This window comes from Vombatus ursinus, unplaced genomic scaffold (genome assembly GCF_900497805.2).
Source record: "Vombatus ursinus unplaced genomic scaffold, bare-nosed wombat genome assembly UNPS02014809.1, whole genome shotgun sequence".
NCBI lineage: Eukaryota > Metazoa > Chordata > Mammalia > Diprotodontia > Vombatidae > Vombatus > Vombatus ursinus.
Window position 1 is genome coordinate 7,170,574 of NW_020954587.1, and position 24,167 is coordinate 7,194,740.

A 24,167-nucleotide genomic window follows, 5' to 3' on the forward strand; every position below is an offset into this window, starting at 1 on the left:
AATCCTTTAGAGTATTCAGGAAGCTTGGTAGCCTTTTAAAAAGTTTTTCATAATTGATGTAGAGGAAATAGTATATTTTGATCCATTTTCTCAGAGCCCCTTTGTGCTAAGAATATACTGTTGACATTAGTGGTGATTGATGGTTCCTGTTTGCAAATTTTTAAAACTTGGGAGATGGGAGGAGAGGAAAAACCTGAGAGGGAAACAATTCACTCTTAGGCTGTGTGCTTTTCTAGAAGTGGAAGTCTCATATTAGACTTGACCATTTAAAGCAATTATTTAAAACATAGATTTTGTTTTTATTGTAGTTTTCTGTTTTTGAAACAATTTCTTGAGATAATTTAGCACAGATTTGTTCAGGACATTGATAGAGTTCCAGAAGTTCACAGTAAACACATTCTCTTTCTTTGGAAGTGTAACGTGCTTTACTTCAAAAACTAGAATTACTAGTGTGGAAAAGATTTAAAGTTATTTAGTTGATCTTCAAACCTTTAGATCCGGGTTAAAATAAATATCTGCTGAAGTTGAGATTTTTAGTAAAAAATTAAAAACCAAAAACATTCATAAATTTAGCAGTAAACTGATAATTGCCTTGCCTTTCTAATGATCACCAAAGTTTACTAATTGATGCTGTCTGAATATCAAGTGCTACATAAGTTAAATATGCATTTTGCACAGAAATTAGTAGGTACTGTATTCATACTGGGAGATGACAATTTGGAATATTGGTTTGTGAGGCCTACAGGCCAAAGACCTACTTAGTCATTGAAAAGGGTACTCTTACTCTGCAAGATAAAAATAGTGGCTCATTAAGGACGTGGCTTTCTTATCCCTTGTTTTTGGTTCTAAGAAAGTATAGCCCTTCTTTGGAATACATGCCGGATATGAGATAACCAGGATGGAAAGAATTCCCCTTAATTCAAAGAAAGTCCTGTTTTATAGAGTTTGTATCTGGAAAGGTTTAGGGTATTTGGATAATAAAAGCAATCAATCACTGAGGGCAACATTTTTTAGTTAATCAGGTGCCTTTAAGAAGTAATAGTTAATGTATAATTCATGTTTAAACTTTTGAATATAGTCCTGCTATACCAAAGTGTCCTGGGCAAATAATTATGTACTGTGAGAATTAAATTGGTGATTTAAAACCAAAATAGTCATATTTGGTTGCTATATGGAAGCTGGCTCAACTCTAGGATTTTTATATTTTTTTAAATGTCAGGTATGAACTGAAAGTGTACAGATATGTGTATATATACACATACATATATATTTATTTAAAACCAAAGGAAGACATGTGTGGTTATTAAGTATTGAATCTGCTACTGTGTACTAAAGTTTAGCGTTAGGATTGGTTTATATGGAGTTTCATTAAAAATGTTACTCCTACTTTGAATAGTACTTTAGAAAAATGAATGAAATAAGGGTGTTGTTTTGGGGGGGGTTAATAGTTACGGGTATGTAAATTAAGCGTGAAATGCTGAATATTATTTCTAAAGGGATTTTAGCTGCTTAAAGTAATATATTAATCCATTTTCTAAACTCATATCACTAGTTCCTTAATTTGGGCCTTGGTTAAAGAGCAAACTTGTTGGAGCATTCGTGTGGCTCGTGTTGTTAAACATTAAAATACTACCTTTTGTTTTCCCTTAGCTCCTTTTTTGGTCTTTATGTGAAAATGATAAGCATACGGAAAACAGGGCCATTGTTCTCTAGGTCCAGTGACTGGTTGATTCTGGCCAGTACTTGAGGGCGGGAGGGATGGGACAGAGATGCTGTGAAATGGGTGATGTGGCCTATACACATTGCCCTGAGGTAGAGAACAGCTTCATGCTGCTGCTGCTGCTGCTGCTGCTGCTGCTGCTACTGCTGCACATCCACAATGATAGTTTGGTATATTTTATATCTACTGTAAATTTTCCTGTTTCAGTTACTTCAAAAGGAAAATGTGTAGCAAGGCCCCAGTGCTTGCTTCCTTAGAGCTTAAGGGAAGAGCTTAAGGGAAAAGGCTGGGCTGTGAGAAACAGGTGTTCCATGGAGCCAAAGTAGCCATTGACTATAACTAATAAAAGCAATATTGCTTTGTGTGTGATTATTCTCAAGTCTAATCCTAAGTATAAATGTTTTCCAAATTACAAAAATAAAAGGTTTGTTCATATTAAATCCTGCAATGACAATTTTGGTTGAAGATGCACCTTCCTTTGTAGTTGTCTAAAGTGTATGAAATAGAAGCTGTGTGTTCATCGGTAACCATTTGTATTTTAAGATCAGACAACTCATATTTTCTTTTCATTCAAGACTGAATTAAAATGGGAGGAATTTGTTGGTATCCCCTTTTATCAAGTATTTCATAAGCTTTTTTAAAAATTCCCTTTTAAAAAGCTCCATTTTTCTGCTTACAAAAAACTCAAGAATGGCATTGAATTCTTCATAAGGCCAAGGATGGAGCAATGTTGTTGGAGAGGAGAATGGAGAGTGGCATTAACAGAACCAAGCAGGGAAGTCACATATATTAAATAATATTTCTCTAAACTGGAACTCTTCCAAGAATGGGGCAATCCCTTTTGAGATAAAATTAGTTTGGACAATTCCTTAATCTCATTTTATCCCACCTGTCTTAAATGAGTATATAGTAGGCTTAGATACTTAACCCACCAAAGGGAGCTTTAGCACCAGGCATGCAACAGTTAACTCTGAGTATGGATTTGGTGGTTGGGAAGTATACTAAGGTTGTGAGCATCATAATATTTTCAAATGTATACTACTCTCCCCCGCTCCACACTCCAGAGGTTTTATATTCTATGTACAGAGCATTGAAGTACTTTTTTTTTTTTTTCCTGTCTGGGAACAAGAATTATTTTTTTTGGATTGAAATTGTGCTTGCAAAGTTCACCTATACTTATGAGAATATGTACATTTAGACTTTTAGGAGATTACAAGTGCTAAAAAGGCACAGTTTGGGATGCTTTCAGCTGTGCTTATGTTGGGATAGTCAATCTTGAAGATGTTGAACTAAATATGTGGAATATTTTGTCTCCATTTTAAAGGAGATAATCTTCAGCTATCTTTATCATTAAGGCATAAAAATCTATTGGAAGACTATTATTACATCGCTTGTTTAAATCGTGTTTTCTCTTTGAAGATTTAGGTGGCGCTTGTTATTTTGGTAAAAATGCAGCTCTGCCACTGCTGTATTTCTGTGAGATCAAACTAAGTTTTCTTGAAGTTACAGACTTAAATCTTACTAGCTTCAGCGGCGGTATGTCAAAGTGAAAAGAGCCCAAGATTTGAAAATAGGTCTGAGCTTGAATTTCCACTCTCTCAAATACTGTGTGTCTATGAGCCTCAAGTTCTTTTTTTTTTCCCCAGCCTGTTTGTTTTTTAATGATAATACTTCTACTAACTACCTCACAGGATCGTTGGTAAAGCATTTTGTAAATCTTAAAGCAGTATAAAAATTAATTTAGTCACGTTAATAGTAATGCAGAGGGATCACGAAATTAAACAAGATTCAATGTTTAGAAAGCTTTCACCTCATAAAAGCATTGATGAAAGATTAAAAGGACCCCAGTAGAAAGTTGACAGAAATGACAGCACCCCAGGTTCCACAGTTAAAATTATTTTAACTAAGAAAAAAGGAACGTGCATTTAATGTGTTTATTGAATACTTTGTGCAAGGCACAATACCAGGTGCAGGGATACAGAGATGAAAAACAACATAATCCTTGCTCTTACAAATCTGGTCAAGATGACACATGGGCTTAAGAAAAAGGAGGATGCTAGTGGATAAGAGGTACGAAGTGCTATGAAATTGTAGAGAAGAGAAATTGCTCCTGGATGGTTGTAATGGAGAGCAAAATTAGAGGGTTTCTTCATGAAGTGGCATTTGAACTGGGTTTTGCAAGATGCTTGGATGAGAGTTTTAAATTTTGTCATGAAGTCAGACATGACAAACAAATAGCTATTGGGCAGTTTGATGAGGACAGTCTAAGCACAAATAGATTTCCAATAAATCTTTGCTGTTTAATTTAGAGCTTGGAATTTGGTATGATTTCAGTTTATTTATTTAGTTTTTTGGGGGGGGTGAGTCAGTCGGGGTTAAGTGACTTGCCTGAGGTCACACAGCTAGTACGTGTCAAGTGTTTGGTCTGAGGCTGGATTTGAACTCGGGTCCTCCTGACTCCAGGGCTGGTGCTCTATCCACTGTGCCACCTAGCTGCCCCTATTTCAGTTTATTTTAGATCCTTATCTAGAGGTTTGAAACTGCAAATAGAGATAGCATCAGAATATTTTGATTAATATATGTTACGTCTCCAGGGTAAGAGTATAAACTTGTCTCCATTGCACTTTAGTCCTGTTGGAGCTCCTGAGTAGGTTGGTTTGGTTTTTTTGGTTTGATTTTTTTGGGGGGTTTTTTTGTTTGTTTTTTTTTAAATAAAAGCTTAGGGGAAAACATAGCCAAGTCCTAATTAGCTATGACAATATGTAACATAAGCAGTTGGAAGCCATTGATAATCCCAAAACTTTGACCTTAATTTTTTAAAAAGCTAAATGTTTTTCTGATAAATAAAAATCCACCCTATCTCTTTCCCACCCCCAATTGAGAATGAAGGGAAAACATACCCTTTTACGAATATGTATTATCAAAACAAATTTAGGCCATGTCTGAAAGAAAAAAGGAATAGCTTGTATGTTGTATATATGTATACATATAACACACATATGTCTCATTCTGCACTTCATAATCTTTCACCTCTGAAGAGGTAGAATGTTTCATCACTGGCCGTGGAATTGTGGTTGGTCATTACACTGATCAGAGTTCCTAAATCTTTCAAAGATGTTTGCCTTTATGATATTGTAATTGTATAAATTGCTCTCTTGGTTCTGTTTGAGGTGTCAATTCATACAAGTCTTCCCAGGTTCTTACCAAACTATGCTCTCTTCATTATTTCTTTTAGCATAATAGCGTACGTGGGGTTTACATAACAGAACCTGTTCAGCCATTCCTCAAAATGTATGGGTACCACACACCTCCATTTCCACTTTTTGCCACATCAAAAAGAACTAAAAATATTTTGGACCTGCTTAAGAGTTGTTTTCTCAGGACTAATTCCTCTCTTAACTCCTGTTCCCTTTACCGCTTATTTCTCTGTTAAGTGAAATGTATTTATTTACCCAGTTGTGTGAATGTGTGTTTGTGTGTTTGTATTCTTCCCTACTTTGACCAGGCCAGATCAGAGTTTGATTTGTGTCAGTCACTCTCCTCACCCTTTTCACCTTGTTTGTAAAATGTCTACTTGCCACTTTACTAATTTCCCCTAACCTTACTTTTCCTTCTCTCTTTTCCCTTTCTCCCCATGCATTCCTCTTCCCTTCTCCTTCCATTCTTTTAAGATTATCAAGACATAACAGAATCACTCTCAGACCCATTTCCAATTACACTCACTCTGTAACCTCTAATGATAATACGGTTCAGGGGGGAATGCATCATCTCCACATGAGAGAATGGAAGCAGTTTATCCTTTCGTAGTCTTGTCATGGTTATTTTGTGTTTGCTTTTTTATGTTTCTCTTGACTCACAACTCAGGTTTTTTCATCAGGAATGCTTGAAAGTCTTCTATTTCATTAAAAGTCATTTTCCCCCATAAGATTTTACTCAGTTTTGCTGGACAAATTGTTACATGAGGGCTGTATTCCTATGTTCTTTGTCTTCTGGAATAGTATTTTTTGGCTATCCACTCCTTTGAAGGGTAATTATGTGTGATTGTAATTTTGGCCCTTTGGTACTTGAATTCTTTCTGGCTGCTTGAAGTATTTTTTCTGACATGGAAGTATTGGATTTTGGCCAGAATGTTCCTAGAAGTTCTTGTTTTGGGGTTTCTTCCAAAAGCAAACTGGTAAATTCTTTCTATTCTTATTTTGCCCTCAGATTTTAAGAAATCTGGGCAATTTTTCTTACGGTTTCTTGAGCTGTGATGTGTAGGTTCTTTTTTTTGGTCATGACTTTAGGTGGTAGTCCAGTGATTCTTGTTTTTCAGATCAGCTGTTTTTGCTATAAAATAGTTTACATTTTCTTCATTTTTTTCAGTCCTGTAACTTTGTCTTAATATTTCTTAGAACTTTTTTTTCTAATGAAGTCATTAACTTCTATTATTTCTAATCTTCTGATATTCTAATTTTCAGAGAGTTTTGTTGTTTGGGAGAGGTTTTGTGCCTCTTGTGCCAAGCTGTTAATTCCCTTTCCAATTCTTTCTTCCATAGCTATCATTTCTCTTCCAATTTTTCCTCCAGTGCTCTTTTATTTATAATACATTTTTACCTATTACTTCATCTCTTCCAGGAATTCTAGTTGAATTTGTACCTATTCCATATTTTTCTTTGAGGCTTTACTTACAGATATTTTTGAGTAATTTTTTAAAAAAAAATTTTTTTTTGGTGAGATTCTGTTTTTTGCTCATTTTTCCAGCTTCTTTAATTTAGGCTTTATGTTAGGATCAGGTTTTAGAGGAAAAATAGGGGTTGATCCTGTTGCTGCTTTCTTGAAGGTATTAAGTATGTTTTTCTAGGCTCCCCAGGACAGCTCAAGCTAAGGACCTGCAAACTTTCAATATTTAGAGTAATCTAATCTAGGGCAAAGTTTGAACACTACTCCCCTAGTTTGAGTTCTACAAGTTCCTCACCTGACTTCAGATCTGAGTAATAGTAGACTACTGCTGGACTCAAGCACTATCAGCCAACTGAAAAGGTCTGCTGAGTTGGAGGGACAGAACTATAGTCTTCCCTTTGGTATGGGATTCCTGCCCTAGTTGTTATTCTGCAGGCTTCAGTTTGGACTGGAAGATGGAATTGAGACCCCACTCCACTCCTGGAGTCTAAGCCACTCTGCTGCTGCTTGCTTCTGAACTTCCTCCTTAGTACACAGGCTAGGGCCCACTACTGCTACTACTCACTCCAAAATGCTATCCCTAGGCAGAGGTCCCTTCCCTAGTCCACCCTGGATCTGGTAGTGGGTGACAGAGCTGCCAGTTGGCCCTTGTTCCTGTAACCTGCATGATATCACCCTCCATATTGACATGGACCTCATCTTGCCCTTGGGCACAGTGCTGGGGCACTGGAATTCTTTAGTTCAGTTCTGGCCAAATCCTGTCCTGTATCCACAGACCTCTCTGTCTCCCTATGTTGATCTGAGTTTAGAAAAGTGATTCACTGATTTTTTTTTTCCCCCTAGAATTTCCCAATCAAGATATGGCTTGACAGATTTTCAAGACCTGTTTTGAAGCAGTTGCTGAGGGGGTGGAGGGAGTGTCACTACTTCTTCCTGTTAGTCTGCCATCTTGACTCCACCTCTCATCATTAAGTAATAGTTTCAACCTCTTTCCCAGCATCAAACTTTCTCATAGAATCATAGTGTGTGAGGGGGAACTTTAGAGATAATCTAGTTTAGTCCCCTCATTTTGCAGATGGTGCCCATGGTGAGAAATAAGTTATCCTAGGTTGCAGAGTTGAAATTCAAACCCAGATCTACCTCTTTCTTCTACCTATCAACCAAAGTTTCTAACAAGTAGCAAAGTAATAACAGGCCTTTTTTTTTTTTTTTTTTTTTTTTTTTTTTTTTTTTTTTTGGTCTGCTGACCATTTTCTAGAAGGTCCTTCAGTGAAAAGGTGAAAAGGCAGGCAGGAAGAATCAGCACTAAAAATCATTTGGTGTGTATCTACAGATGCATAGAATTATCAATTTTCATAAGACATATTGGAAAGCCAGTCTTGGTACTATAGGGTCACGTATATGTATTCCTATGGATGTATAGAGTTTTACTTAAGTTCAGTACATACCATAATGGGTTGTGAAAGTTATTTTTTTAAATGGATATATCACAAAGATATTTTTGCTTGCCCAAGTGTCATGGCAAAAAATATCATAACCCTTCACTTATTTCTGAACTTACGATGAGTGAAAATTGGCTACTGCTTCCAAAAAATGAAAAAGTTCTGTGGCAAAAATTGAATTCCATGTATTAGCCAAGGAAACCTAAGGAGTCTTCTGTTCCATTCTGATTGCCGCCTTTTTAGAAGGAATATTAACAAGCAAGAATGTGAACAGTATTGTCAGGGGACTTGAAATTCTATTACTTGTACTGGTTATTTTAACTAATATTTTAAAATGCTACGTGTAGTGTGGAGAAGATGAGTTTGAGCAAAGACACAAAAGAAGGATTATTTGAAAGATTATTATGTGAAAGGATTAAACTGTCTACTTGCCCCCTTTCCCCTTAAAAAAAAAAATCAGTCAAGATTAACAAATAATATTCCTAGGGAAGTGGTTTTCTGCTAAGTGTAAGGAATAACTACAAAATGTTGGAACTGTAGGGGAAAAAATCCCGAAGTAGCTACACTTTGGGAGGTAGAAAGTTCAACATCCCTGAATGGATTTGAGCAAAAGGTAGGCTCAGAGTTGCTAAGAGGTGGGGTTCTTAACCTAGCTTTCAGAAGGAACACGAACTTGGATGGGGGGAAGGTGTATCTTTATTTTCACCAGCTTCTAACTGAAATTTAGCATTTCCCTCAATTATTTTAAAATATTCCGAGAAGGAAGGCTTCAGTAGGCTGCTGAAGAGCACTGTGATATTTCCTATTCTAAAAGGGAGTTCATGCTTCAGTTGGGGCGGGGGAGGGGGGTGTAAAATGAGATGGTCTCTAGGGTCCTTTCCAAATCAGACTATAATTACAATGAAGTTGAAAAGAAAATTAACTTTTAAATGTCACTTATGGATGGTGTCTATAAACCTACAATGTGTCACTAAAAGTTTGAGATTTAGTTGTTTTTAATTGTGCAAGGATTTTACAAAGATCTCATTTTATATGTAGTCAAAGGGCTATCAGTTTTGACATACTAAAACTTTTTAAATATAAAAGCCACGAAATAATTGCTTTCTTGGGGTAATGACTTGTCAAATGAGTAAATTAATCATATTACTCTTCCTTTATGTAGGGAAGTAGGCCTTTTTTTAAGTGTTTACCTTATTTTGCTATCTCTGATTTTGGGGTTTGTTTTTTTTCTTTGGGAGACTGAGCTATTTTTCTTGGGCTAGAAGGGCAGCAGCCATTCATGGGCAAGAATGATCCCAGTACTGATTGACACAGAGAGCTTTAACTTGCTCTTTTTCCAGCCTGAGGCCATTTTACCCCTTCTTAGGCTAATGACCAGTCACCCGGGGCTCACCTGTTAGTGCCAGATTTTGTACCAACACCCAATTGGTTTTATTACTGCCACAGGCCAGAATTCCTAAGCTCAAGGGATCTCAGCCTTAGCCTTTGCAGTAGCAGGAAGTTACAAGTGTGCTCTACCAAGCTCTCTAGGTATCTTTTCACCATTAAGTGACCTTTTCAAAACCTGTTGTGATCATACTGGAAGCCACAGGTTTTAAACCACAGAATCTTAACTGTAGATAACTCATTTCCCCAACGACCACCACCAAAAATCATTCTGGAGTGGGTGCGCTAATGTGTCACCTATAAGACAGAACACTATCTAAATGGCTTAGTCCAGGGAATTTTAGCAGATAAAAGTTTGAAAAGTAGCAGGAATTCAACAAAAGTGGAAACAGGATCTTGGTGGTAACACCAAGAGCCTGGGGTAGGGGGCAGGGAGGTGGAAGAATAAACCTTATTTCAGCAGGAAAAGAAGGTTTTTTTGTTTGTTTTGTTTTATTTTAAGGAAACATTGGTAATTTTTTTTGCGAGGCATTTGGGGTTAAGTGACTTGCCAAGGGTCACACAGCTAGTAAGTGTTATTTATGTGTCTTAGGCCAGATTTGAACTCGGGTCCGCCTGACTCCAGGGCTAGTGCTCTATCCACTGCACCACCTAGCTGCCCCAATTGGTAATCTTGTGTACATAATAAATATTATCCAGGAAAGGGATGGGACAGGAGGGGGAGAGAAAAAATAAATATACATACTTATTGATATCATTCTTCCAAAAGTGATTAATAAGCCATGTTGAGTCATTAGACTTGTGTCTCATCACCATCATCTTGGAGAATCTATTAATGTAACATGATTGCATGCTTTCAGCAAGCCAAGCTTGTAGTTACCCATTATCTTACTTGAAGACTCCAAGAGCCATAAGATAGAGCATGGGACACCAAATGAATGACGTGTTCAAAAGTAATGTTCAGTTGTGTCTGACTCTTTGTGACCCCATTTGGGGGTTTTCTTGGCAAAGATATTGAAGTGATTTGCCATTACTTTCTCCATCTCATTTTACAGATGAGGAAACTGAGGCAAACAGGGTTAACTGACCTGCCCTGGATCATGTAGCTAGTTAAGTGTCTGAGGCCAAGATTTGAACTCAGTTCTTCCTGATTCCAGGCCCAGGGCTCTGTCATCTAACTGCCCCACTCAGAAGTAATACTTGAGAAGTATTTGCTACTTATGACCAGCAATTGTTGGCATCTGTTTCTACCTACATTGAAAAAAATTGTAGTTTTATTCTCTTTCATAGGTTAGACAAGGAATATTATGTGTTATTTTTAACCTTTCCTGTCAAGCAGAATTTTATGTGTAGATCTGGTTCTCGTCAAGTCCTTGGGTCTTTTAACCTGACTGGTACCTGGGGTATGCATCATTTTCTTTGCATAGGCTCTAAAAATTGATAAAAGAATTGAACAAATAAGGGCTGTTAGAAGAACAAGAAGGACAAGAACAGGAATGCTGTGATAGTTGGAGAGCAGCTCAATTTTGGTTTATTCACAAGCATGTATTAAAGTACTAAAAACAATCCCTACTGGGAGATTCTTGAATATTTTTTTTTGGTCTGGACCTATGTTTTAATCAATAACTTCTTTATATAGTCTTAAGGAGTTGCTTAGGGACGCTAAGACATTAAACTACTGCTTTATGGTTAGATAGCTAGAATGTGTCAGAGGCAGACGTGAACCCAGGTCTTCCTGACTCAAAGACTAGCTGTCTAGTCACAATATCATGCAGCCTTTCATGGCATATATTTGTTGTTCAGTTGTTTCAGTCATGTCCAACTCTTTGTGACTCCATTTGGGGTTTTCTTGGCAAAGATACTGGAGTGGTTTGGCATTTCCTTCTCCAGCTCATTTTACAGATGAGGAAACTGAGGCAAACAGGATTAATTAGGATTGTCCAGGGTCACACAGCTAGTAGTGCCTGAGGCCAGTTTTGAACTCAGGAAGATGAGTCTTCCTGACTCCAAGCCTCGTGCTCTATCCACTGTGCCACCTAGCTGTCTTACCAGGACATATATAGAGATCCTTAAATTTTCAGTTCTAAATTTTGCTTCTCGAGATTATTCTGACATAAGAAAAAAAACATTTCCTGGTCTATTTATATAATACTTTATTATGGACAAAGTGCTTTACATAACATGGCTCATTTAATCTTCCCAGCAAGCCTCTGAGGTAGGTAGTTCAAATGCCATGCTCTAATTACAAAAGAGAAAACTAAGGCTAAGAAATATCTAGTTCACAGAAATAGGCAAGACTCAAAACACCGTCTTTTAAATTTATCCAATGTTTTTTCCCACCACACCAACGGTTCTTAAAGGAGGGACCATTGCCTTGACTAAGTATACCAAGAAAAGTCCACAATTCCCAGTCTTCACCCCCATTCCCCACTACAATTTACTGCCTCCTCTTGTAGGTTTGGTATCATAAAGATCACAGTAGCAACCCTATTCTGCTGGGAGTTCTAGAAAAGTAAAAAAATCCATCAACAAGTATTTATTACGTACTTTATCTCAGGCACTGTGCCAAACACTAGAAAAATGAAGAAAAGGAAAAAAACAGTCCCTGCCTTCAAGGAGCTTACATTCTATTGGAGGAGACAACATACATACATACATATACATACTATATGTATGTGTATACACATGTATATGTGAATATGTATGTATGCATATTGTATAAATGACACAAAGTAGATACAAGTAAACATTAAAAGGAGAAGGCACTAGCAACTGGGGAAAACAGGAAAGACCTGCATCAATTGGCCTTGAAGAAAAGCAGAAATTCTAAGAGAGGGGGAACCAGATTATGAAGGACTTTAAATGCCAGAGGAGTTTATTGTTGACCCTAGAGGTAACAGAACCACTGGAGGGGGATGAGGTGGTCAAATTTGTGCTCTAGAAAGATCGTGTTGGCTACTGGCAGAGGATGAAGTAGGGAAAGGCTTGAGGTAGCAAGATCAAAAATTAAGCTAGTGAAATAGTCGTGGTGAGAGGTGATAAGGGCTTGAATAAGAGTGGTGTATGAATGGAATGAAGGGGTCAGATATGGGAAATGTCATGGAGGTAGAATTGGCAAGAGTAGGTAACTCACGAGACGTGGGGTGAAAGTAAGAGACTAAGATAATGCTAATGTTGATATCCTGAGAGACTGAAAAGACGGTAATGCCTCAGCAGAAAGAGATGTTAAGAAGAGGTCTGTGTCTGGGGAAAAATAATAAGCTCTGTTTTGAATGTGTTGTTTGTGATACCTGTTTAAGTTTGAAATGTTCGGTAAGCAGTTGGTGATGTATTCAATCTATGCACTTTATGGATTAGAGAGTCATCTGGAGAGAGATGATAAGTGAACCCATTGAAGCTGATGAAGTCACCAAGTTAGAAATGATAGTGAGAGAAGGACAGACTTGGGAGGGACTCCCACAGTTAGTAGGCATGTTGTAGATGGAGATCCAACAAAGGAGACTGAGGACAAGTAGAAGAAACAAGAGATAGTGGTGTCATGAAAATCCAGAAAGGAAAGAATATCTAAAATGAGAGGGTAGCATCAAATACTGCAAAAAGGTCAAGAAGTATGAGAACTGAGAATATGCCATTAGAATTGTCAGTTGAATGATCATTGGTAACTTTGGTGATATTTTCAGGTGAATGTAAGATCAGAAGTCAAACAGCAAAGGGTTTAGAAGAGAGTGAGAAAAGAGAAATTAGAGAAAGTGTGGACAGTTTTTTCAAGAATTTTAGCTGATAAGGGGAGGGAGATGATACCAAGTGGGGGTGGTAGGGTCTCCCACCAAAAAAACAAACAGCTTTTCTCTTTCCTTAGGCATTGTGTATATATATGTGTGTATATATATATATATACACACACATATATATGTGTGTGTGTGTATATATATACATATATGTGTGTGTATACATAATACACACGTATGTATATATAATGTATATATGTAAAAATTATCAATATTCATTCATGATCTTGATAAATAAGTCAAAATTTATTAAGAATATCTGACATTGGATTGATCTTCAAAGATAGGGATTCATATAAATATCTTACCAAAAATAGCTCTGAAAATCCTGGATTTGGAGTAAGAGAATCATCAAATACAATAGTTGCAAGACACCTTAGATACCACATCTAGTGTCCATCCCTCCTATTTAATATACATGGAAACCAAAGCCTAATGAGGCTAAGCGACTTGGCCAAGGTCACATGGATGGTAAAACATGGCATGTGCAAAAGATAGCAAATAGATATGCCTTAAAAGAGAGTGTCAGAGAACAATGGGAAGTAATGTTGACTAGGAAGTTGACCTTAGTCCAGGCACAAAACGATAAAGATATGGACTTGGTTGTGGCAGTGAGAATGAAAAGGAATGGATGATTTTGAGAGACATTTCAAAGGAGAGATTACATGGGGGATGAAGGAGTCATTTATGACTTCAAGGTTTCTAACCAGAAACACTGACAAAACCTCAAGGAGCAAGTGTGAGGGAAGGTGTTGGGGGAGATCAAGTTGATGAAATTAGTTTTGGACATAGCATCACATTGAGTCTGAGCTTTTAGCAGCAGTCAAGCAAATGAGCACAAGTTGGAGCTTACAGAAATAAGTATTTGGTTATTACTCCCATAGCTTTCATTTTGAAAGACATCCAAGTCTTCTCCAAGAGAAAATGTACATAGATGAGTAAAGTACTAAGGACAAAAACTTCAGAACAGCAACTGTTAAGGGATGGGAAGATGAAAAGGAACCAAAAAGATATGGTCAAAGGTAGGAGTGAGAGTTGTCAACAGATGCATCAGAATCACATGTCATGGAAAATAAGAAGAAAAGTTCAAAAAGGATGCTCCATTGTATCAACTGCAGTAGAGTCTGAGAGGGACAAAGTATGAAAAAAAGGTAACGGAATTTGTCAAGAAGGAGCTCGCTGACTTTCAGGAGGACAATTTCAGTGGTGTGATAGAGCTAAAAGCCAGAATGTACAAGTGAAGGAGAGAAGGAATGATGTGAATTATAGGCAGCAGACAGTGGTAGAAATGATTAAATTGAGCAACAGATTAGATACAATGGATGAGAAGGAAGGAAGATTTAGAGATAATTAATTCTAAGGTTTCAAGTCTGGATGACCTTGAGTAAGTCTCTTTACCTCTGTTGGTATCTATAAAATGAAAATTTTAAGAGTGAATTATGACTTTAAAGGGATTTGTTTATATAGAAAATCCCTGAATAATTGAACAAGCCTGTCTTCAGAGCTGTCCTCATGAGCTCACTCATTTTTCATTTTTGTATGGAAAAAATGAAAGTACCTTGAAATATCCAGTAGGCAGTTGGTGATGCACTTTATCTTATATGAATTAAGGAGTCAACTGGAGAAAGATGATAATTGAACCCATTGGAGCTGATGAAGTCACCAAGTTAGAAATGATAGTGAGAGAAGGACAGTACCTTGAACAAAGTAGGAATTCACATGTTTTATGAATTGAACAAGCTGAACTCTGGCCAAGGTATAAAGAGGCTACCCTGAAAACAGCAAATCCTTGTGATGCTATTAGCCTTCCATCTAATTTCAGGAATGAGTGTTTATGACCTCCACCTTACACTCCTATCACCATTACCTAGATAGAGTCTGGCTAATTCAATTTAAAAAATATTTGAGTGCTTACTATGAACAAGGCATCAGGATACTTTCCCCACATCTAATGAATTTCAGCACATTAAATGTCTGTAACTTATCATTCAATCTCTCAGGTAGGCCTGGCTGGTGAGGAAAGTCTATATAATCCAAGGAGGCTGAGGCTGGTGGGTCTCTTGAACTCAGGAGTTCTGAGCTTCGGTGGGCTAAGTCTAAGCTGACTAGGTATATGCATTAAGTGTGGTTGAAGAGGCAGCAAACCTGCCTAGGTGGGGAAATAGTGTACATCAAACATGCTGGTTCTTTGTAATTTTCCTAGATGTTGGCCAACTATCTTTTTAATAATCTGTTCTAACATTTTCCCAAGAATTAAAATGAAGTTCACTGGTCAATAATTGCATGTTCTGTTCTCTTTCCTTTTTTGAAAATTAGGGTAACATTTGCCCTTCCCCAGTCTTATGGTACTTCTCCCATTTTCCATTTATCGCTGACAGTGACGTTAACCACATTTGCCAATTCTTTCAGTATCCAAGGATGTAGTTAATCTGCACTGGGTGACTTGAAATCATTAAAGGCAGATAGATGTTTCTTACTATCTCTTTACTAATCTTATATATCAACTTCCTGGCCAAGTAAGTTTTTTTTTTCTTCTGTCATTTCCAGTGTGAAAAGTCGTTCTTACTGACAAACACATCAATGAACTCCAATATTAAATGTAGCATTCTGTACCCATATTCCCCCACATCTGTAAAGAAGGAATAGAGGTACATTCTTATATCTCTTCTTTGGGACCAAGACAGGTCATTTTAATTTTACAACATCCAGCATAGATTTTTGTTGGGTTCCCCCCCTGCCCCCACCATTTACATTGTAGTTGTTCTCTGCTTACTTCATTTTGCGTCAATTTCTTTAAGTCTTCCCATACATTTTTTTTTTTGGCTAGGTAATGGGGTTAAGTGACTTATCCAGGGTCACACAGCTAGTAAGTGTCAGGTGTCTGAGTCTGGATTTGAACTCGGGTCCTCCTGACTCCAGGGCTGGTGCTCTATCCACTGTGCCACCTAGCTGCCCCCTTCCCATACATTTTTATGTTCATCATATTTATCATTTCTTAGAGAGAAGTAATATTCCATTTTATCCACATACTAGAATTTGCTTAGCCATTACCTAATGAAGGGGTACCTACTTTATTTCCAATTCTTTGTTACTACAAAAAATGTACTTACTTTAGCTAATGTCTTCTGATCCATGTTCTACCTTGTGGGGTAGGAAATGTGACATATATCACATGTATTTTGATTTGAGGAGAGATATAGAAGTTTGATTTTGAAGAAAGTTCTAACAAATTCTGTTGGCTGTGATTTTTAGTATTTAGAATACAAACCTAATTCATTGTGACATGTTCCTATTGTGAACAACAGTACCTCAAAACAACCCAAGCTAAACATTTCCACAAGTGAAACCTTCCTGAGCATTCCAGCCTTCAATGATTTCCCTCCCCTCTGAAATTTTATATTACTTTGTCTATATATGTGATAGTATCAACACATACTCTGGCCTCCCACGGACAGGGTGTGACTCTGCCCAAAAGTTCTTTCTCTTTTTGGCTCTTTGCGCCGACCTGGAGTTTACTCTGGGAAACCGTTCCAAATACTGTTTTAGTGTAACTAATGTCTGGACCCTCAAATGGTGAATGGCACAGTTCCTAGCTCCGTACACAGGCCCTCCAGGTAACAAGTGGCTATGGATAGAGAACAACCTTATTTCACCCCACAGAAAATGCAGAAGACATAAAGGGTTTCCAGTAGTCCACAAAAAAAAAGATAAGAAAAAAAGTCAAGTTTCCCCTGGCAGGAATGAAACTCAGTGTTTCCAATGAAACAAGGCTCCAGCATTCTGGAAAATCCCTACCACTCCTACAGATTTCTAAATAGTTTCTTCAAGATCCCCTGTGGCTTAGACTCTTCCCTCAAAAGACAAATACACTTTGGGGCTACCGGAAAAACAAGCCCCTTCCCATCATGAAAGCATTGTCAGAATAACTCACTGTAATAATGAGGGTGGAAAGGTCCAGGTCCTTCTTTCTTGTGCCCTGACTTTTACCCTTACTCTTTCAGCTTCAGGGGCTATGTGAACGAGGCTCTCTTAACTCTAAGATGTAAGCTGCCCATGGGAACTCCTCCTCTCTAGATGGGAGATCTTAACCTGGGGTCCATGAACTTGTTTTTAAAAAATATCGTGATAACTATAATCCTATATAATTTATTTCCTTTGTAATCCTATGCATTTTATTTTATGAATTTAAAAATATTAGAGAAGGGATCCACAGGTTTCCCTACACTGCAGTGAGGTCAATGATATAAATAAGGTTAAGAAACACTACTCTAAACAGATCTAGTCCCCAAATTCTCAAACTTAAGTCCAAGGGAATGTATGCTTAAGGCAACACTTAAAGCTGGCATTGCCTAAGAAGCCTCCTTTCTACATCAGAAAACTAGGTTCTTAGATCATATTACCTGGGAATTTGAAATCTCCCCTCTCCCTCCAAAGGAGGTTAAGATCCATGGCCATCAGGGAACATAGGCAAGCACGTTTCTACCTCTTCCATGTGCTCCTGTAGGAATGTTTGATACTGCCTTGGCTTCTTACATTTCTTGGGCTGAAGAGATCCAACCTCAGGAACTCTCTTTTCAGGCCAAGGAGGCAAAGTATCTGGCAGCTTGCCAGATATTTCTGTCACAAGACACCACCAACTCCTAGAAACCAATCAGGGCTCCTCTTTGCCCTCTCAACAAGGTACCAGTGGACTTGTTTATATCGTATAGGTGTGGTCAAAGGATATAAACATGCAGTTTTCAAAGCTATCAATAGTCACATGAAAAATGCCCTAACTCACTAACTATTGATTAGAGAAATCCAAATTAAAACAACTCTGAGATGCCATCTCACGTGTATGTATCAGATTGGTTAACATGACAGAAAAGAAAAATGACAAATGCTGGAGGGGATGTGGAAAAATAGGAACGTCAGTGCCCTATTGGTGGAGTTGTGAACTGGTCCAACCATTCTAGAGAATGTTTTGGAACTATGCCCAAAGGGCTATAATCCTGTGCATACCATTTGACCCAGCAATACTACTACTAGGGATTTATGGGATGTACAAAGACTACTAGCCCCTCTGGTGTGAGGGCTTTCCAAACCCTTTTCAGGGCTGCTCATTCACCTTTGGTGTCCACCTTTACCTAAGTCTCACCTGTGGTTCCAAGAAATGCGCAGCGGCCACAACCCAGTAAAACTGTCTCAGCAGATGGGCTAAACCAGGTTGAGGGTAACTGACAGGCCTCAAACCCCTCATTGAGTTAAGGGGATGTCTCCCCAAAGCTTATGAAATATGTGAACCCTTCCCTGGCAGAATGGGTGGATGAGAAGAACTTGTTCCAGGAGGAACAGACACTAAAGAACACTTAGAGTGTAGTGAGACATTGAAGATGCCAAAGACTGCATCCCCTGCATCCCAGGTCATCACTAAAAGTCCTGACTTGTCTCGCCACTGGGCTTTGATGACTCTGAAAGAGAAAGTGAAGCTGACAACTTTGTGAAGCTCTGCCTCATTTAAATCGAATATATGCCAAATCAAGGCAAGACATCACCCCAAGGTGTTCCTGGTCCTCTTCAGAAGGAAGGACAAGCAACACCTCTACTAGGTCTGTATCCCCTTTAAAGGGATCAAAGGAAAAGGAAAAGGACCTATCTGTACAAAAATATTTAGAGCAGCTCTCTTTATAGTGGCAAAGAATTGGCAATGAATGAGATGTACATGAATTGGTGAATGGCTGAACAAGTTGGGGTGTATGATTATGATGGAATATTATTGTGCTATAAGAAATGTCAAGTATGATAGTTTTGGAAAACCTGGGAAGACTAGTATGAACTCGTGCAAAGTGAAATGAGCAAGGCTGGAGAACGTTATACACAGTAACAGCAATATTATTTTTTTGTTTTTGTTTTTTTTTGCTAGGCAATGGGGTTAAGTGACTTGCCCAGTGTCACACAGCTAGTAACAGCAAATTGTAAAGATGATCAACTGTGAAAGACTTAATTACTCTGATCAAGACAATGACCTAAGATGCTATCCACCTCCAGAAAGAGAATTAATGAACTCTGAATACAGATTGAAGCATACTTTGTTTAACTTTATTTTTCTTGGGGGTTTTTTTGTCTATGTTTTCTTTTGCAACGTGGCTAATATGGAAATACATATCAAATCACATGCCTTCTCAAGAAGGGGTGAGGGATAGGAGGGAGGGAGAGAATTTAGAACTCAAAATTTTTAAAAATTATTGTTAAAAATTTTTACTTATAATTGGAAAACAGTTAATGAAGTAAATAAAATATATTTTTTAAAAAGATACTAAATATTGTTGGTGGAGAGGTATGCTGATCAAATTGAGAATGGGAGAGACTCAATCCCCATTATAATAGCACACATAATTTAGCACTTAATTTTATTGTTGTTTACATTGTTGTTGCATGTGTACTAGTCTTCTCTTCCCTAACTAGATTGTAAACTTTTTGATGGCAGAAATTGTCTTATTATTCTTGATAGAACTGTTTCAATTTAAATTTTACCTTGTGAAGAGGATTTAAGAAAATTCTTTTGAAGAGACCTTGTTATCCTGAATGAACCAAATGGTGTGAGAAGTCATGTGCCATTACAGTGAGAGTTTGAGGTAACTGTGGCTGTGAGCATTCTAATAGCTAATGTATCATAAATAATTATCTATGCCCTTATGTTATCAATGTCATTGTTAATAAATTGCATATTCAATAACTAATATTTATTTAACCCTAGATTAGGTGTGTAATATATAAAGGAATGATTAACTGCTAGTGAGAAAGGTTCTCCTGCTAATTAAATACATGATATATGGTGATCTAATGGGAGCTCTAAGTTTAGCTAATTAAGAGATAGGTCAAAATTTTATTAAACTAATGAGGAAATATACAAACATACACCTGCATTACCTTTGAGTTCAGGATGATAAATTAAATATGGGAATAAGCAAGTAGCAAACCTCTTAAATCTTGCTATAATTAATGTAATTATGACCTAATTCAGCTACTTTTTAAAACTAAGGGTAGCTAGGTGGCACAGTGAAAACAACACCAGGCCTGTAGTTAAGAAAATCTGAGTTCAAATCCAGCCTCAGATGCTTGCTAGCTGTGTGACCCTGGACAAATCACTTATCCCTGTTGGCCTCAGTTTCCTCATCTGGAGAAGGAAATGGCAAACCACTCCAATATCTTTGCCAAGAAAATCCCAAATGGGGTCATGAAGAGTTGGATGTGACTGAAAATAAAGTGACTCAACAACAACTATTTTAAACCTGGAAAGACTTACACGAACTGATGTTGAGTGAAGTGAGCAGAACCAGAACATTGTATAGACTAACAGCAACCTCGTGTGATGACCAATTTTGATAGACTTAGCTCTTCTCAGCAATGAAATGATCTAAAACAGTTCCAAAAGATTCATGATGGAAAATGCTGTGCACATCCAGAGAAAGAACTATGGAGTCTGACTGCGGATCGAAGCATACTATTTTCACTTTTTTGTTGTTTTTATTTTTTCTTTCTCATGATTTTTCCCTTTTGTTCCGCTTCTTTCACAACATAACTAATGTGGAATTTTGTTTAACATGATTGTGCACGTATAGCCTATATCAGATTTCTTGCTGTCTTGGGGAGGGGGGAAGGAAGGGAGGAAGGGAGAAAAATTTGGAGCTCAAAATCTTACAAAAATGAATGTTGAAAACTATCTTTACATGTAATTGGAAAACAATACTATTAAAGAAAAAAACTTTTAAATTAAAAAGAAAAACTGCTGCCAAAGAAACAATAAGTCTTAAATTCCCCCATTAGGTGTTAACACCTGAGGAGTAAGTGATGTGATTTGTCATCCATTGTTTACTTCTGCCATAAACACAGAGAATACATAGAAAGGTGAAAGATAGTCCCTGCCCTCAGGAAGTCACAATCTAGTGGTCTTCTGAGTTGAATGACAGCACAGGCAAAACCGAACCCCTGGCCAAAAGCAGAATGTAGGGTACTAACAGAGAGAGGTCTGATACTGATCTCTCTTCAGCTCAGTCCTGTGCCAGCAAGAAGACAAGAAGCCCAAACATGAAGTCTGAAAACCTGGGTTCAAATCCTCCTCTTCTATTTACTACCTAGGTGACCTTGTGTAGTAACTCTGGCTTCAGTTTCCTTATCTATAAAACGAGAGGGCTGGTCTAGGTCCTCTCTGTAGATTCTATGATTGTCTTGTTGTTACTGACCTTCCTTTCTTTTGTGGTGACTGAGGTTTGAATAGCAGAGGTATCAAACATGCAGCTTGCAGTTGGTAACACTCCAAAATGTAGACTTAGCCAGAACCAGATTAAAATGTGACAGGGAACATTTAGCAAAACAAATTTTATCCAGTCATTGGATATAAAATTTAATGTGTAGCTTGAGTCCTATTTCCACTCTGGAAGTAGCACCTAATATTCAGTGAGCCACATCTCACTCCCTTCTCCCTCCTCTGGAGTTAATACTCCTTTGTCTTTCCTTCACAAGTCCCTCAGAAATCAGTGCTAAATATCCTGGGTCTATTGTTATTTCCTGCAATTTCCATATCTTTGCACATGCTCAATCCAAACACTATCTTGGGGTCCTAAAAATAGCCTCCCAGTACTTACATATAAACCTCACAACAACCTTGCTGAAGAACATACTGTTATTATCCCCATTTTAGAATTGAGGAAACTGAGGAAATTGGCGTTAAGTGGCTTGCCTGGAATCATATAGCTAAGTTAGTGCCTGAGACAGGATTTGATCTCAGGTCTTCTTGACTCTAGGCCCAGTGCTCTATCCACCGCACCACCCAGCTGCCAGGGGAAATAGAGCAAAAGACATCTCACCTTTCAATGTTTTCTACCCATTCCTGTGATTTTCATAGAACTTGAAGGGGTATGATGGGATGTGGGTCCTTCATCACTATTCCACATAGGTCCTTTGCAGTTTTGCTAAGTGGATCTCATGGGAATCATCTGCTGACACTAGGGGATGGTAGATATTAAAGGGAATTTTCTGACCATAAATCAGAGAAGAAAATGAGAAACTTGAAAAGCTGCAGATGAAATTGTTGTTTTGTTTTGTTTTGAGTGACTTTAAAATGCCTAAAGACTTCATTAACTGCCTCAAAAAAATCTAAAAATACCACCTAGGTTATAAGTTAAAGAACTGGCAGACCACTACCCATGTAAAAGAAGATACTAAAGTGACCAGAAAGCATTAGGGGAAGGAATAGGGAGGGAGCAGTGCAGAGATGCATCAAGGGTGACCAGAGCAACAGTGGATCCTAGCTCAGTAAAGATGGCAGCTTCCCTGGGGACATTTGGGACTCTGTAGTATGAGACGCAAGAATTAACCAAGCCACTTGTACCCTGGTCAGATGTTCCTTATGTGTGTATACTTCCATTTGTGTTCTCTGGTCATACGTATTTCCTATATATGTCCTTCCCCCTCTAATTGTGTGATACAGCATACGGCTGTGGGTGTGGGAGATCCTTTTTACCATTGATTTTGCTATGCTGCTTAATTTTAAAAATATATTTGTACTTGTTTCATTAAATATCTCCCAACTATATTTTTAAACATTTTAACATTTTTTAGAATTTGAATTCCAAATTCCTTCCCTCCTACCCTTTCCCCATCCTTTGAGAAGGCAAGCAATGGTATAGATTATATGTGTGAAGTCATGCAAAACATATTTCCATATTAGCCATGTTGCAAAAGAAAATACATACACGTAAATAAGAAAAATAAAGAAAGTGAAAAAAAGGAATGCTTCAATATACATTCAGAATTCATTAGTTCTTTCTCTGGAGGCGGATAGCATTTTTCATCACGACTCTTATGGAATTGTCTCAGATCATTGTCTTGATCAAAGTAGCTAAGTCTTTCACAGTTGATCATTCTTATGATATTGCCATTAAGATGAATGATGAGCAATATTCTCCTGGTTCTGCTCATTTCACCTTGTATCAGTTCATATGAGACTTCTCAGGTTTTTCTGGAACCATCATGCTCATCATTTTTTATAACACAGTAGTATTCTATCATAATTATGCACCACAATTTGTTCAGCCATTCTCTAAGTGATGAGCATCCCCTCAATTTCCAAATCTTTGCCACCACAGAAAGCACTGCCATAAATATTTTTGTACAAATAGATCATTTTCCCTTTTCTTTGAGCTCTTTGATGTACAGATCTAGTAGTGGTATTACAGGGTCAAAGAATATGCATAGTTGGATGGCCCTTTGGGTATAATTCCAGGTTGTTATGGTGATTAATTAAATGTCTTTTCTTTGAATTATGTCATCTGGTTGGTCTAGTAAAACACGTCAGTGGGGGCTTGTGAGCTATTGTACCCTTGCAAATATCATTCCTCCCAGTCTCTCATGACCTCAGTTATACTACTGTATTTTCTTCTAGGATCATAGGATTTGAAGCTGGGAATGTCCTTGGAGATTAGTTCAACTCTTTCATTTTACAGATGAAGAAATTGAGGCTGAGAAAAGTTAATTGATTTGCCCAAAGTCATATAGGTAGTAAGTAGCAGAACTAGGTTTCAAACTCAGGTCTTTTGGTTGCAGATAAGCCAACAAACATTTATTCAGCACCTACTATGTGTTAGACAACTGTGCTAGGCACTTGGGATACAAAGACAAAAATGAAACAGTCCCTGCCTTCAATGAGGGAGACAATATGTATGTAAATAATTACGTAAAAACACATAAATAAGTAGATACAAAATAAATACAAGGGAAATTGGAATGGAGGGTACTAGCAGTTAAAGGATTAAAAAAAATTTCACGTAGGTGTCACTTGATAGTCTTAGAATAGAAACACCTACGCCTGGAGTCAGGAAGACCTAAGTTCAAATCCAACCTCAGACTCTTACTAGCTGTTGAGACCATGGCTGTTTGCCTATACTATAAAATTGGGATAGTAAATAGTACCTGCTACTGTTGTGAGGATCAAATGAGATAATATTTGTAAAAGCTTAGCATATGGTAGGCATTTAATAAGTGTTTCCTTCCTTCCTTCTTTATTTTTTCCTTTTTAAATTTTATGGAATGTTTTATGGAATAAAACAAGCATTTCCATAACATAGTACAATAAAAAAGATGATTGCACATGAAACTTCAAATCTAGTAAGCACAACTTGCTATTCCTTT